We start from the raw sequence: 14,017 nt of genomic DNA on the forward strand, positions 1-14,017 counted from the left end.
CACTTCCCACATACATTCACGAATACACCAGATACACAAACATACCATATACATACAGCCCACACACAAATAAACACACCATATACACACCTCACACATATATACAATCACACCCCACAGATTTTCATGCATCCTATGCACATACACAAGCACACAGACACACACACACAGACATACACACACACCCAAAAAAACCCACTTAAATGCACTATATACATACAGCACATCCACATACAAAGATTGATTGATTATATTTTTTAAGACTGACTCTGTTTCAAGAAGAATAAGGACTACTTGTGTTTGGAGGCAAGGGACTAAAGAGGTTTATTTGGGTGCATTTTCACATTAGCTATCAAAGAAGCTTCGTGCCTTTAAGATATCATCTGGCCCAATATCCAAAACAATTTTGAAAAATAATAATAAAGGTGACTAGGACTACCAAATGTTAAACAGTCTTATAATAATGTAGAAAGAAGATAAACAGATCAATGGAACAGAATAGAAAGTTCAGGGGAAATATGATTTTACTTAGAAAACAAGACAATGTTGAAAATTCTTTAAACTAAAGTCATTTCAAAGAGAAATGGAACAGCTAATTGAGATGAAAATTTTAAAAGGAAATAATAAGGTTAAAGTTGAAATTTATTTTTAAAAAACAGACTTCAACAATAAAACCATAGCCTGGTTCTTTGAAAAGACCAATAAAACAGAACTCTGGCAAAACAAAGAAAACTATAAATAAACAAGTTTAGGAAAGAGAAAGATAGCCAAGATACAAAGGTAATTCTTTAAATTATGAGAGAAAACCATTGCAACTTTATTTATAAATTTGAAAATCTGGGGGGAAATTGGTGCTTTTCTAGAAAGTATTAATTATTAAAATTGATACAAGAGTTTGAAATTTTTAATAGATCACTAACCATAGACAAAATACAAAAGGAAATAAAAAATCTATCTGACAAAATTACAGAAGACTCAGTTTTAGAGGCCAATTCTATTAGACCTTCAAGAAACAGATAATGCCTATGTAATTTAAAACTGTTTCAGAACTAGAAAAAAAAAAAAACTGGAAGATTTGTCAGTACTGGACACAAGGCTAGGCAAAGACAAAAACCAGATAAGGTTAGCAACAGAAAACTCTAGACCAAAGGTCAAAGATAAAAATAAGAGTAGAAGTTAATGAAATAGAAAACATAGATAAAAGAAGACCTATTAAAAATGTGACAAAGGGTCTTCCCTGGTGGCGCAGTGGTTGAGAGTCCGCCTGCCAATGCAGGGGACATGGGTTCGTGCCCTGGTCCGGGAAGATCCCACATGCTGCGGAGCAGCTAGGCGCGTGAGCCATGGCCGCTGAGCCTGCGCGTCCAGAGCCTGTGCTCCGCAACGGGAGAGGCCACAACAGTGAGAGGTCCTCGTACAGCAAAAAAAAAAAAAGTGACAAAAACTAGGCCCACATTCCCCCAGTTTTGCCCCATTCCTTTTTTAAAAGAAAAGCTAGAAATGTCTAAGTTTTAATATGACATCTCCCAATTTTTTAATATTGACTATTCATTCAAATTTTTGAAAAACATTATGTAGGCCAAATAAAATATATCTCTGCCCTATAACTAGTTTGAAATCTCTGCTAGACCAATCTGATTTATGAATATAGACACAAACCTCCTAAATATTAGCAAATCAAATCCAGCAGTATATTCATGATACATTCAAATGGTATATATTCCAGGAATGCAAAGACAGCTCAGATTTAATGAGCATACTAGTGCAGGGGTTGGCAACGCTGCCTACAGGCCAATCTGGCCAGCCACCTACTTTTGTACAGCAAGTAAGCTAAGAGTGGATTTTACAGCTTTTAATGGTTGAAAAAAAAATTTTTTTTTAATTAAAAAAAATGGTATTTCTATGGCCATAAAAATTTTTTAATTTTTAAATTAAAAAAATGAATGCAAAATATTTATAAAATATATGGCAAATATGTATATATGTACAAAGAAGTCTTACAAATCAGTAAGAAAAAATAAATGTACCAAAGAACATGAATAATCATTGCACAAGAGAGGAAATGTAATTGACTAATACATAAAATACTAGCAACCAGAAAAAGAAAAAAATCATCCCATCTCGTATTTACAGACGAGACAACTAAATTTTTCAGAGTTGTTAAATGAATCAGGTTGCTAAGGTAGTAAATAAATAGTGGAGAAATAAGAATCCAGCCAAAGAACCACTATAGAATGTCATCTTTCACACTAATCTTCAACTAGTAGTACTAAGACCTCCATGGCTTCTAACACATTAAAATTCAATTCAACAGATGTTTACTAAGCTAAGCACCCATGCTGTGCTGAGCCTTACACTGAACGCTGAGCATACAGAAGTGAACAAGACGGAGCTTACAATCTGGTGGAAGACGGGATAAGTGTTACAATGGAGGAAACATGGCAACCTGCAGAAACACAGATTAGTATCTCACTTAGCCTGGGGATCTGGGCCAACCAAGATGAGAATGGAAGTCAGAGAAGACTTCTCAAAGAAAGTGACCTGAAGGATGATTTAGCCAAGCCAGTGAGGTGAAGGAAGGGGGTTATAGGCAAAAAGAACAAAACATGCAAAGGCCAGATAATGAGAGAAGCTTATACATTTGAGGAATGGAACAATGGGACACATGGCAGGGAGGGAGGAATATGCAAGAAGGTGAACATCATACAGGGCTTCACATATTATTAAAAGGAGCTTGGGCTTTATCCTAAACGTAGGGCAGTCGTTGAAAGATTTTGAGCTATCCCAAAAGGTTTTGTGTTTTAGAAAGATCACTCTGGCTAGAGTATTAAAAAATGGATTGGGGGAACTTCCTTTGTGGCGCAGTGGTTAAGAATCCTCCCGCCCTGCTGCCTCGGAGTGGAGACTTCAGAAGCAGCAGAGCTCCTAGCGCCTCCCCGTCTTCCTCAGCTGCCTCCTCCCGAGCCGAGTCGAAGAGGCCTGTTCCCAGCTCTGCCTGCTGAGTGAAGAAGTGGGCTTGACTGCATTGCCGCTGTATAAAGCATGTGGTCTTAATAGTGTGTGGACAGCTGACAAAGTTAATCCTTTTTTGTAATACTTTCTATGTGATGTTTCTCTTCCCTTTAGAAACACTGCACTTTTTAACTCTAGGCATGATCTCTTCTGCGTTGACTGGACTTTGTAGGGGTGGGGGAGGATCAAGAGGAAGGGGGCAGCCAGAGACCCTGAAGGGGCCGCTTCCATGACTGCGTTATGCAGAAGTCATAACAAATGCTGGTGTCTTTAGCTCCAAATGTGGCAGGAAGGGGGGTGGGGGGGTCAGGGGGGAATCGGGAAGCTCACGGGGCGGGATCCATAAAGAGCAGTGTGGAGGTATACAGCCTGAGCCTGACTCCACGCCACTGGATAATTTATGTTGTCAAACTGCTGTTCTTAGGAGGCATTCAGAACGTCACAGAGGCCAGACCTATGGCCTCCTGGACCCCTGGGCCGGCAGGGCATCTTGGAAGAACAGTGCTTGGTTTGATACCTGCAGCAGAGGAGAGGAAAGCCCAGAGATGTAGTGTGAGGAGGGGACCCATCGTGTCCCAGTACATCCAGGACTAACTTTCTGAGCCCCCTATCCAAAGCTGGCTTTATTTCCGTTAACGCTGGTGCTCCCGCATCTCATGAGTACATCCTGTGTGTCTGGCCTCTCCTCTCTGCATTTCATTGTCACACACACACACACCCCCGACGTCCCCTCCCTGCCCCGGATATGGGGAAGGTCAGCAGTGAAAGGGTTAAGCAGCAAGCTTTGGTTCACGGTTTTAATTCCTTGGTAAAGTAAATTAGGCAATGCCAAAGGCTGTGGGTTTGGTCCTTGGAGAAAATGTGGGCTTTACAAGATGGGAGAGTAAATTTTGGAGGGATTTATTTATTTATTTATTTATTTATTTATTTATTTATTTATTTATGGCTGTGTTGGGTCTTCATTGCTGCGTGCAGGCTTTCTCTAGTTGCGTTGAGCAGGGGCTGCTCTTCATACCGATGTGCGGGCTTCTCACTGCAGTGGCTTCTTTTATTGTGGAGCACGGGCTCTAGGCCCATGGGCTTCAGTAGTAGAGGCTTGCAGGCTCTAGAACACAGGCTCAGTAGTTGTGGCATACAGGCTTAGTTGCTCCGCAGCACGTGGGATCTTCCCGGACCGGGGCATGAACCCATGTCCCCTGCATCAGCAGGCGGACTCTCAACCACTGTGCCACCAGGGAAGCCCAGCAGGCGGATTCTTAACCATTGCGCCACCAGGGAACCCTGGAGGGCTTTATTGAAGAAATAAAAGACATCTTTTGTATCTTTAAAAAAAAAAAAAACAAAGGAATCCAGCTGCCAATGCAAGGGACACGGGTTCGAGCCCTGGTCTGGGAAGATCCCACATGCCGCGGAGCAACTAAGCCCGTGCGCCTCAACTGCTGAGCCTGCGCTCTAGAGCTCGCGAGCCACAACTACTGAGCCTGAGTGCCACAACTACAGAGCCCGTATGCCACAACTACTGAAGCCTGAGCACCTAGAACCCATGCTACAAAACAAGTCACCGCGATAAGAAGCCCACACACCACAACGAAGAGTAGCCCCCGCTCGCCACAACTAGAGAAAGCCTGCGTGCAGCAACGAAGACCGAACACAGCCAAAAATAAATAATAAATAAATAAATTTTTTAAAAAAATGGATTGGGAAGGTGGAGGGGTGGCATGAGGGTTGGAATCCAAAAGTGCTGTTAGGTGAAGTTTTTACCAGTGGCCCAGGTTAAAAAAAAAACTAGTGTAGTAGCAGTAGGGATGGAAAAAGGTAGAATCAACAGGACTTGGTGGTTGATTGGAAGGTAAAAGGCAAGAAATCCTGGCTTGAGAAATTAGCTATTCAGAAGTGACCTTTACAGAGATAGAGAACATGAGAGGAAGGGCTGGACTGAGGGGAGACTTGATGAGCTCACCTCTGAGCCTGCTAAGGTTGAGTTACTTACTTGCTGTCCAACTGAATATGTCAAGTGAACTGTTGAATACACTGGACATAAGTACAGGAAAAAATACTTAGGCTAAAATACAGATTTAGGAATTCCCAGTGAAGCCATGGCATGGATAAAAGATACCAAATAGAATGTTTAATGTGAGAAGAAGGCTCAGGAAAGAACCAAGAAGAATACCAACAGAAAAGACAGGTAGAGGAAGAAAGGCTAGAAAGGGAGAAGGAAAGCCAGGCAATGTATTAAGAAAGAGACAATAGTCAACAATCTCAAACACTGTTGAGAGGTCAAGGAGGTTAATGACTGAGAAGTGTCCATTGGATTTAGCAACAAGACAATCATTATTGACCTTCCATCCCAGAATAAAATGCTGGGAGGCAACAGCTCCACATGAATGAAACTGTACCAAATTCTCTCCAAAAGGAAAAATACCCTGGGCTCAAAGCCAGAGAATATTCTTGGGTCAGGTTTTTTTCTTGTCCTAAATTTAACCAGCTGGAATGTTTTGTTAAGTGGTATTTTTTTCACCCTTGAAATGAAGGATTTGCCTTTTAAAAGTATGTCTGCAATTAATCTTCAAGGTAAAACACAGTATCTTGGGTTAGTGGTTCTCTACAGGAGCAGGTGCTGGTTGCTGTAAATACCACTGAGAAACTTCAATTTGCCTCAGCTATAGCAGCCTTTGGTGACCTAAATACACAAATAGCGTCTAAGTGGGAACCAAGAAAAAAAAAAAACTCAAGATTTTAAGTAAGCTGAGAGATATTGTTTCAAAATAGAAGAGAACAAAACCTTCACTGCCAGAGGAACGTGAAATAGTTAGTTGAGTCCAATGATAAGGGCCAAAGACTTGACAGAAAAGCAGAGTCACCTGTCTCTTCTAGAATGGCTCAGTTTCCTTGTAGTTATGTTGGAAGCCCTTTTAGCCCCTTCAATAAGCACCCGTTTTCCTGACCTGATAACAAGCAGCTTGGCTTGGCATAGTCAAGGGCTCCAGAGGCCCTCAAAAAGTTTTCCAAACTTAAAAAACAATATAGGGGCTTCCCTGGTGGCGCAGTGGTTGAGAGTCCGCCTGCCGATGCAGGGGACATGGGTTCGTGCCCTGGTCCGGGAAGATCCCACATGCCGCGGAGCGGCTAGGCCCGTTAGCCATGGCCGCTGAGCCTGCGCGTCCGGAGCCTGTGCTCCACAACAGGAGAGGCCACAACGGTGAGAGGCCCGTGTATCAAAAAAAAAAAAAAAAAAAAAAAGAACAATATAAACTTCTGCCTCCTGCCAAGATGGAGTAACATCTTGGGACTGGACCAGTACAGGGACTGGATTTTCCCTCTCACCTGAAACAACTAAAAGACTGGACAAAATATATGAATCAACAGTTTTCAAGATACTGGACATCAAGCAACAAAGGGCGGTGATCCCTGGGAAACAAAACCAGCAAGGTGAGCCGTACGACTGCTGCAGCTCCTTGCCTGGAGAGACCAACTCCAAGTCCTCAAGGCAGCTAGAGTTCACAGGATAGAGCATCAGAGAGGAAAGAGCTGCACAGAGAGCTTCAAAGATCTGCAGAGGGTCTCCCTTCAAATCTTCAACTAAGTGCTAATGAGCTCATAGGTGTTAGGAAAGTACCTTGAGGCTGGGGAAGGAACCACCAAAAAGAACTAGTGGGAATAATCTTTCCCAGGCTCTCACAGGACCAGGATTAGCTCTTATTCTCATCAGCCAGAGTGGAAAGACCTTCTAATTCATGGGGCATTGGGTAGGTACTCAGAAGGGTTTTACCCTAGTTGTGGGGAATAATTAGCCCTAGACTAAATGATGCTCTGTTCTCATCTAAAAAACCCTAAAAGCAAGACCCAAAAAGATCAAAAGCTTTCTAAGTAACCAGTGACAAAGAGAAAAATCTTGAAAGCAGCAAAAAACCACATTATATACAGAGAAACAAAGAAAAGAATGACATTGGACTTACCCAAAATATGTACCTGAAGACAGTGAAGCAACAACTTTAAAGAAAAAAACTGTCAACCTAGAATTCTATACCCAGCAAAAACATCTTTTAAAAATGAAGGCGAAAATAAAGATTTTCTCAGACTTACAAAAGCTGATTGAATTCATCATCAACAAACCTGCACTACAAGAGGTGCTAAAGTCTTTCAGGCAGGAGGAAAACAATATCATATGGAAAGCTTGATCTACAAAAGGAATGAAGAGAACACCAGAAATGGTAACTATATGGGCACATATAAAAGAGGGTTTTTTCCTATTATTTAATTCTCTTTAAAAGAACACTATAGATGGACCTAGAGACTGTCATACAGAGTGGTATAAGTCAGAAAGAGAAAAACAAATACCGTATGCTAACACATATATATGGAATCTAAAAAGAAAAAAATAAGGTTCTGAAGAACCTGGGGCAGGACAGGAATAAAGACACAGACGTAGAGAATGCACTTGAGGACACGGGGAGGGGGAAGGGTAAGCTGGGACGAAGCGAGAGAGTGGCATTGACATATATATACTACCAAATGTAGAACAGATAGCTAGTGGGAAGCAGCCACATAGCACAGGGAGATCAGCTCGGTGCTTTGTGTCCACCTAGAGGGGTGGGATAGGGAGGGTGGGAGGGAGGAGATATGGGGGTATATGTACAGCTGATTCAATTTGTTATACAGCAGAAACTAACACACCATTGTAAAGCAATTATCCTCCAACAAAGATGTTTTAAAAAGTAAATAAAGTGAATCAAAACTGTTACTGTTCTTATGCTGCAAAAAATAAAGAATTTTTTAAAAATTAAAAATTAAAAAAATAAAAGAACACTATAACTAGGATAATAAATGATTAAAACTAAAAAAAACACCCAGAGGGCTTCCCTGGTAGCACAGTGGTTAAGAATCCACCTGCCAATGCAGGGGACAAGGGTTCGAGCCCTGGTCCAGGAAGATCCCATATGCCGCGGAGCAACTGGGCCCATGCACCACAACTACTGAGTCTGCACTCTAGAGCCCGCATGCCACAACTACTGAGCCCACACTCCTAGAGCCTGTGCTCCACAACAAGAGGCCACGGCAATGAGAAGCCCGCGCACCGCAACAAAGAGTAGCCCCGCTCGGCGCAACGAGAGAAAGCCTGCACACAGCAATGAAGACCCAATGCAGCCAAAAATAAAATTAAATTAAATTTAAAAAAACACCCAGAGCTCCCTGCATCCTGGAATAAATTGTTACATGTTGCCTTGTCTAAATTCTGATGAGGTAACTGCAAGAAGCAAACTCCAGGGAAGCTATTAGCAACTTAGCTTTTGCAGTCAGGTGGGAATGTGGATTCTACTTATGGAAGAAAATAATATGGATGTACTTAGTATAAAATGCAACAACCCCAGCTGAGATCTGTGGCTCAGACCGATGACACTCAAGCTTGAATATAAAGCTTATGTAGACCAAAGCCTTTTTCTGGATCAATGTAATGTGATGATGAACTGTCTTCCAGTGGACAGTAGCAGATCATACAGGGACAGAGGTCATGGCATCTAGAGATCCCAAACATTCTCCAAGAGAATTTCCTTGGGAACTAGGGAATATATCTAGGTTGGTTTTACTGGAACTGTAACTGAGAGCAGTGGCATGTATTCCTTTTGCTTCCAGATTCTTACCAATCACTCTTGGACGCCTTTTTCTGCTCCCACCACTTACTGAAACTGTTCACTCAGAGGTCATCATTGATTTCCATATTCTGAATATCATTTGCCTCTTCTCAGTCCTCATCCCCCTTGCCTTAGTTTTCCTCCCACTTCTCTGAAAATTCCTCTATTTTATGGCTCTTCCTGCCTCCTAGTGAGAGTATGCTACCCAGTTGTGCCCTTCAGTCTCCCTCCTTCCTCAATATTCTCCCCCTCTGAGATCTCATCCACTCCTATTTTTACTCTCAGCTACCTGTTCTGATGATGACTCCTGGATCGCTCTGCAACGCCAGGGCCCAGGGCCACCTCTGCTTTGACACACGAACCAAAAATCTCCTTCCGCTCCGCACCCACCCTCCCCCCAACATCTCACCTAGACTGTAGCCCTAATTGTCTGCTTTCGTATCTTTCTACCCAGCTAACTGTGAACAACTCTAATGCAGCGACTGAGATGTGTCTTCTTAGTAGCTGCTACTGCCCAGCCTAGTCTGGCACACATTTTAAAAAGGCAAATCTTTCCAGGGAATTCAGATCTAAATCGGCATATAAAGTATAGACTGTGAAGAGTCAAAATTACCCTCAAATAAGCCTTTAGTCACCCATAAAATGCACATGGTATTGTGAATCAAAAGGGGAACTGAAAATTCACCTTCTCTGTCTTGCATTCCCTCCGGGATGTATTTTCACTGAGTGCAGAGCCAGAACAGCCCCCACCAGCTGCATTATAGTCTGTCACTCCCTCACACTTGTGCTTCATGTTTGAGCCCCGCACACTGACTGAATTTCTGTAAGTGAAAAGCATAGATAGCCAGGACTCCACTGAAAGGTTTGATGAATGAATTCCTTTATCTTCCCTTAAACTGGTTCTTCCTTTTAACTTCACAATTTCTGATGACAGCACCTCACTGTCAGGCTGAAAATTCAACTCCTCCCTCTCCCTCACTCTTTCTTTCCACTTTCCAGCTTCTTAATTCTTCCTCTGCACAACTTCCCTTTGTCTCCATTCTTACTGCCACATACATGATCCAGGCCCTGGTCACCTCCCATCTTGACTTCTATGACAGCCTCCTATGACACAGAGCTGGTCTCTCTCCAATTCTTGTTTCACTGCCATTAGATTAACGTTTTCTAAAGCACTAATTTAGTTCTATCACTCCTCTGTGCAAAAGCCATCAGTGTTATCAGATAGAGTCCACTCTCTCCAGGCTGGCATTCAAGGCCCTAAACTATCTAGTCACAAGTTATCTCCAGTCCTACATTCCACTCTTCCCAGACAGGAACGCTACACCCCTTGCCTATCCCCCAAACTTTTCCCACTTCCCTCTACCTAAAGGCCACCTCCACAAACATCTCCACTTGCCAAAACTGAATTCAGCCTCAGATGGTAGTACCCAAAGTACCCCTTCCTTCTTACCACTATAGCTCCTTCTTTGTACCACTCAGCTCACATTAAATGTACCCCAGTGGAGGAGATATGTCACTGTATTTTTTATTCATTCACTCATTCAGCATATGTTATTGAGCATTTACAATGTGCCAGGCAGTCAACCCGGTGGTAAAGATATGCAGTGAAGACAGATGCCAGTCACAGAACTGAGAGTCTGGCAGTGGAGGGTGGCAACGGATGAGCTGTGAGGAAAGGGTATGAGAGGAAAGGGGAGAGAGCGGAACCTCACCACGACAGTGCTCAGAAAAAGCTCCCCAAAATAAAAACACACAAGCTGAGATCTAAAGAATGAGTAGAAAGTCGCCAGGCAGAAGGAGGAAGAAAAGAATCTGATAGGTTAAAGGAAGAGTATGGGGGAAGAAAAAGTCTGAAGGTAAGAGAGGACAGGGCTTATTAAAAGAACCAAAAGAAAAAATCTGACTGTAGCGCACAGAAGGAGGTGAGAGTTGAGGGAATTGGGCCTACGGAAAACAAGTAGGGCCCAACCAGGTCCCAGCCCTATCTTGTAAGGCTCGTAAAACAAGCAAAAGAGGTTGGGTTTGACCCTGAGGGCAAGGAAGAGTTTTTTTGTTTGGTAGTTTTTTTTTAAATTATTTTATTTATTTATTTATTTTTGGCTGCGTTGGGTCTTCATTGCTGCGTGCAGGCTTTCTCTAGTTGTGGTGAGCGGGGGATACTCTTTGTTGCAGTGCGTGGGCTTCGCATTGTGGTGTCTTCTCTTGTTGCGGAGCACAGGCTCTAGGTGCATGGGCTTCAGTAGTTGTGGCACGCAGGCTCAGTAGTTGTGGTGTATGGGCTTAGCTGCTCCACAGCATGTAGGATCTTCCCGGACTAGGGACTGAACCCATGTCCCCTGCATTGGCAGGCGGATTCTTAACAACTGTGCCACCAGGGAAGTCCCCAAGGGAGAGTTTTAAGGACAGGAGTAACATGACCATATTTGCACATTGGAAAGACGGGAGAATGAATGGGAGCAGGGGTTGATGCAGTGACCCAGATGAAAGAAGATGGAGGCCTGGACTAGGGTAAGAGCAGAGGAACAGAGAGGAGCATAAATTTGGATTCTATAGCTAATAGGATTTGGTGATTCCCTGAACTCAAAGGGGCCATGATAGGAAAAGGTCAGAGATGATCACACAGCCTAGACCAGTGCTTTGCACATAATAGGTGCTCAATTAATATTTGTGGACTGAATGAATGAACAATAAATAAATTACTGAATGAACAACTGTACCAATGAATGAGAGGCAGAGAAGAGTAAGTTATTTTTGGAGATCTTTTCCAAGGCAGAGCCATCATTAGAAGTAATACAGATGCAAGAAAAAAATCCAAATTTGTTGGTTTACACCCTCCCTATATTAAGCAGGGGAAATCTCATCAAGATAAATTTAGGAGACACAAAGCAATATAAGCGTCTCAGATAGCCTTTGATGCTTCTACCTGCCCAAATGCTGCCTCCCTGAGTCTCTGCCCAGCTGATGATCTGTCGGGACCATCAATAGCCCCCAACTTCCCCAAATCCTAGGCCTCTGTGCATGTTCCAGAATTTTCCACACTCTTGAAATGGTTCTTCTAATGAGAATCTAAATTGTTCAAAGACTGATTCATCCATTCATTCATTCATTTACTGAGTGCCTACTACATGCTGGAGCTATAAGTTGGGGCTATAAGCATGACACAACAGACACAGCCCAATCCCTCCAGGAGCTTCCAGTCCCCTTGAGCACTTAAATTAGATCACTTATGTAAAGGGTGAAATGTAGCTTTTCCTCCATTTACTCACAAAGAAGTCTCTTTGGCTGTATATACAGACGCTCTCAGAAACAACCAGAGGCCTCCAGTCTTAGAAGAATATCATTTTCATAATGTAATATCACCACCTAGTGGTCTCAAACAACATTACCATTTGCTCCAGTGAAACTTCTAGCTATATTCCTATGAATGACTCCCCACCATCTCTCCATTTCCTTTCTCTATCAAGATAATCTAGGGGTTGATCCTCTAACATATAATAAGTACTTAATATTTTTAAAATAAATGTATAAACAGAAGAGCAAATTAATTTCATACCTTAGTACCTTATAGCAATTGAAAATTTATAATTTTTTTCTCCCACATTCTTCTGGATTCCAAAGAACCTCTAATCATTTTCATCTAAAAGCAAGAGGCATTTCTGTCCTTAATTTAGCGAGCAATTCCTTTAGGCACATTTGAATACACTGATTTTTTTAAGGGTCACTGCCACGGTGAATGAAAACCCTGACTCCCTCCCTCCAAAGGGAGCTTTCTGTAATCCAAAAACAATGATGAACAGAGTCTGTTACCCCAGATGTCAGGACCAATAGCAAAACAAAAGACAGCTGGCTCTGCAAGGATGAGAGTGTGGGCACAGAATGTCTGAAGATGCTTTCACTGACTCTGCTTCTGCACACAGGTCAAACTGGGCCAGGTGTCATTGGGAAGTATGCTCAGAAAACCAAGGCGAGCAAATAAAGTGGCCTATCCCTAGTAGCGATCACACAGAAAGTAGAAAATAAAAACAACAACAACAACAAAACAGAATCTAGTTTCTTAGGAACAAAAGGCTCCCCAGACAGTACTCAAACAGACCAAGTCTTAAGTCCTCCTGTCTGCTCAAGTGCGTATAGCAGATCTCCAAGCGATTCTGGCTGCAGCCTCCTGGCTATTAGGCCTCGATTCTCCTGATTCCTATGGCCCAGATGGTGGGGAAACGGCAGTTATCAACAGTTACCTGGCTCCTTCTCTCTCAGAACATTGGGAGGCTGAAACAAAGGGTTCATGAGGGCTCCTCCCCATCAGTCGATTCTTTTCTACAGGGCCTCATCCTTCCTTTCTGATTAAGATTGTCAGCTGTGCATAAAGAGAGGGAATCAGAGAGGCATCAGAACACAGTGGAAGAGACAAGGACTCAGGTTCTAAGCCCAACCCCCTTCACTTGCTGGCCTTTGATTTCTGGCAAATTACTTAACCTCTCCAGCAAGGCCACCAGGTACTGTTGTGCAGTGGACCAACACTAGGGGTGTTAGTGTTGCTCAAATTGTAATCACCGTAGATTTGTATATTCATTGAAATAATTTTTAGCAGGTAGTAGTAAAGTGTCTTAAAGGGTCCCTTTTTTCTAATTCACCCAAAGGCTCCAAATGGGCTATCATCAGCCCTTTATTCTGAGCCTGAGTTTCTTAAACTATAAAACAGAGACAATCCACATCTACCTACAGAGTTGGCCAGAGAACCAATAAAAATAGTGGGTATAAAGTGCCTTGAAAACTGTAATGTGGTATGTAGATGATATTTCCCTAAATTCTGTTTATGATTATCCAAATTTGAGGGACTGGCATAACAAAGATGAAACAAGTTTCAGCCTACAATATTTTTTCTCTCTTTGAAAATAGAAGCAAAGGTCAGTATTCAGATAGCAAATATCTTCTCACTCAAAATATGTCATGATTCAAAAGGTAACTCTGGGGCTTCCCTGGTGGCGCAGTGGTTGAGAGTCTGCCTGCTGATGCAGGGGACGCGGGTCCGTGCCCCGGTCTGGGAGGATCCCACGTGCCGCGGAGCGGCTGGGCCCGTGAGCCATGGCCGCTGAGCCTGCGCGTCCGGAGCCTGTGCTCCACAACGGGAGAGGCCACAACAGTGAGAGGCCCACGTACCGCAAAGAACAAACAAAAAAAACAGGTAACTCTGTACTAATCATCACAACTTAAACGAATGCTCCAATTTCTGAGAGTAAATTTACTATAGTTAGACCTTCTCTAAGTCTTCAGATAAAATGAGCAAATCAAAGCTAAGCCCTGCCCATCCTCAACCCCACTAGTGACCATTGGAAATCTGGTTTGCTCAGAAGGACAGGTCTAAGGGTAGGCTAAGG

General features: G+C 42.8%; 1 protein-coding gene across 1 annotated transcript in view; it reads left to right on the forward strand.

Annotated features, from left to right (window-relative positions):
* Nucleotides 1-14,017, forward strand: part of RNF183 (ring finger protein 183) — a gene marked incomplete at its 3' end in the record, with an annotated part of 359,693 nt that overhangs the window by 231,057 nt on the left and 114,619 nt on the right. The gene's annotated exons all lie outside the window — the stretch shown is intronic.

The sequence above is a fragment of the Leucopleurus acutus genome (assembly GCF_964270905.1).
Source record: "Leucopleurus acutus genome assembly, chromosome: 7".
Lineage (NCBI taxonomy): Eukaryota > Metazoa > Chordata > Mammalia > Artiodactyla > Delphinidae > Leucopleurus > Leucopleurus acutus.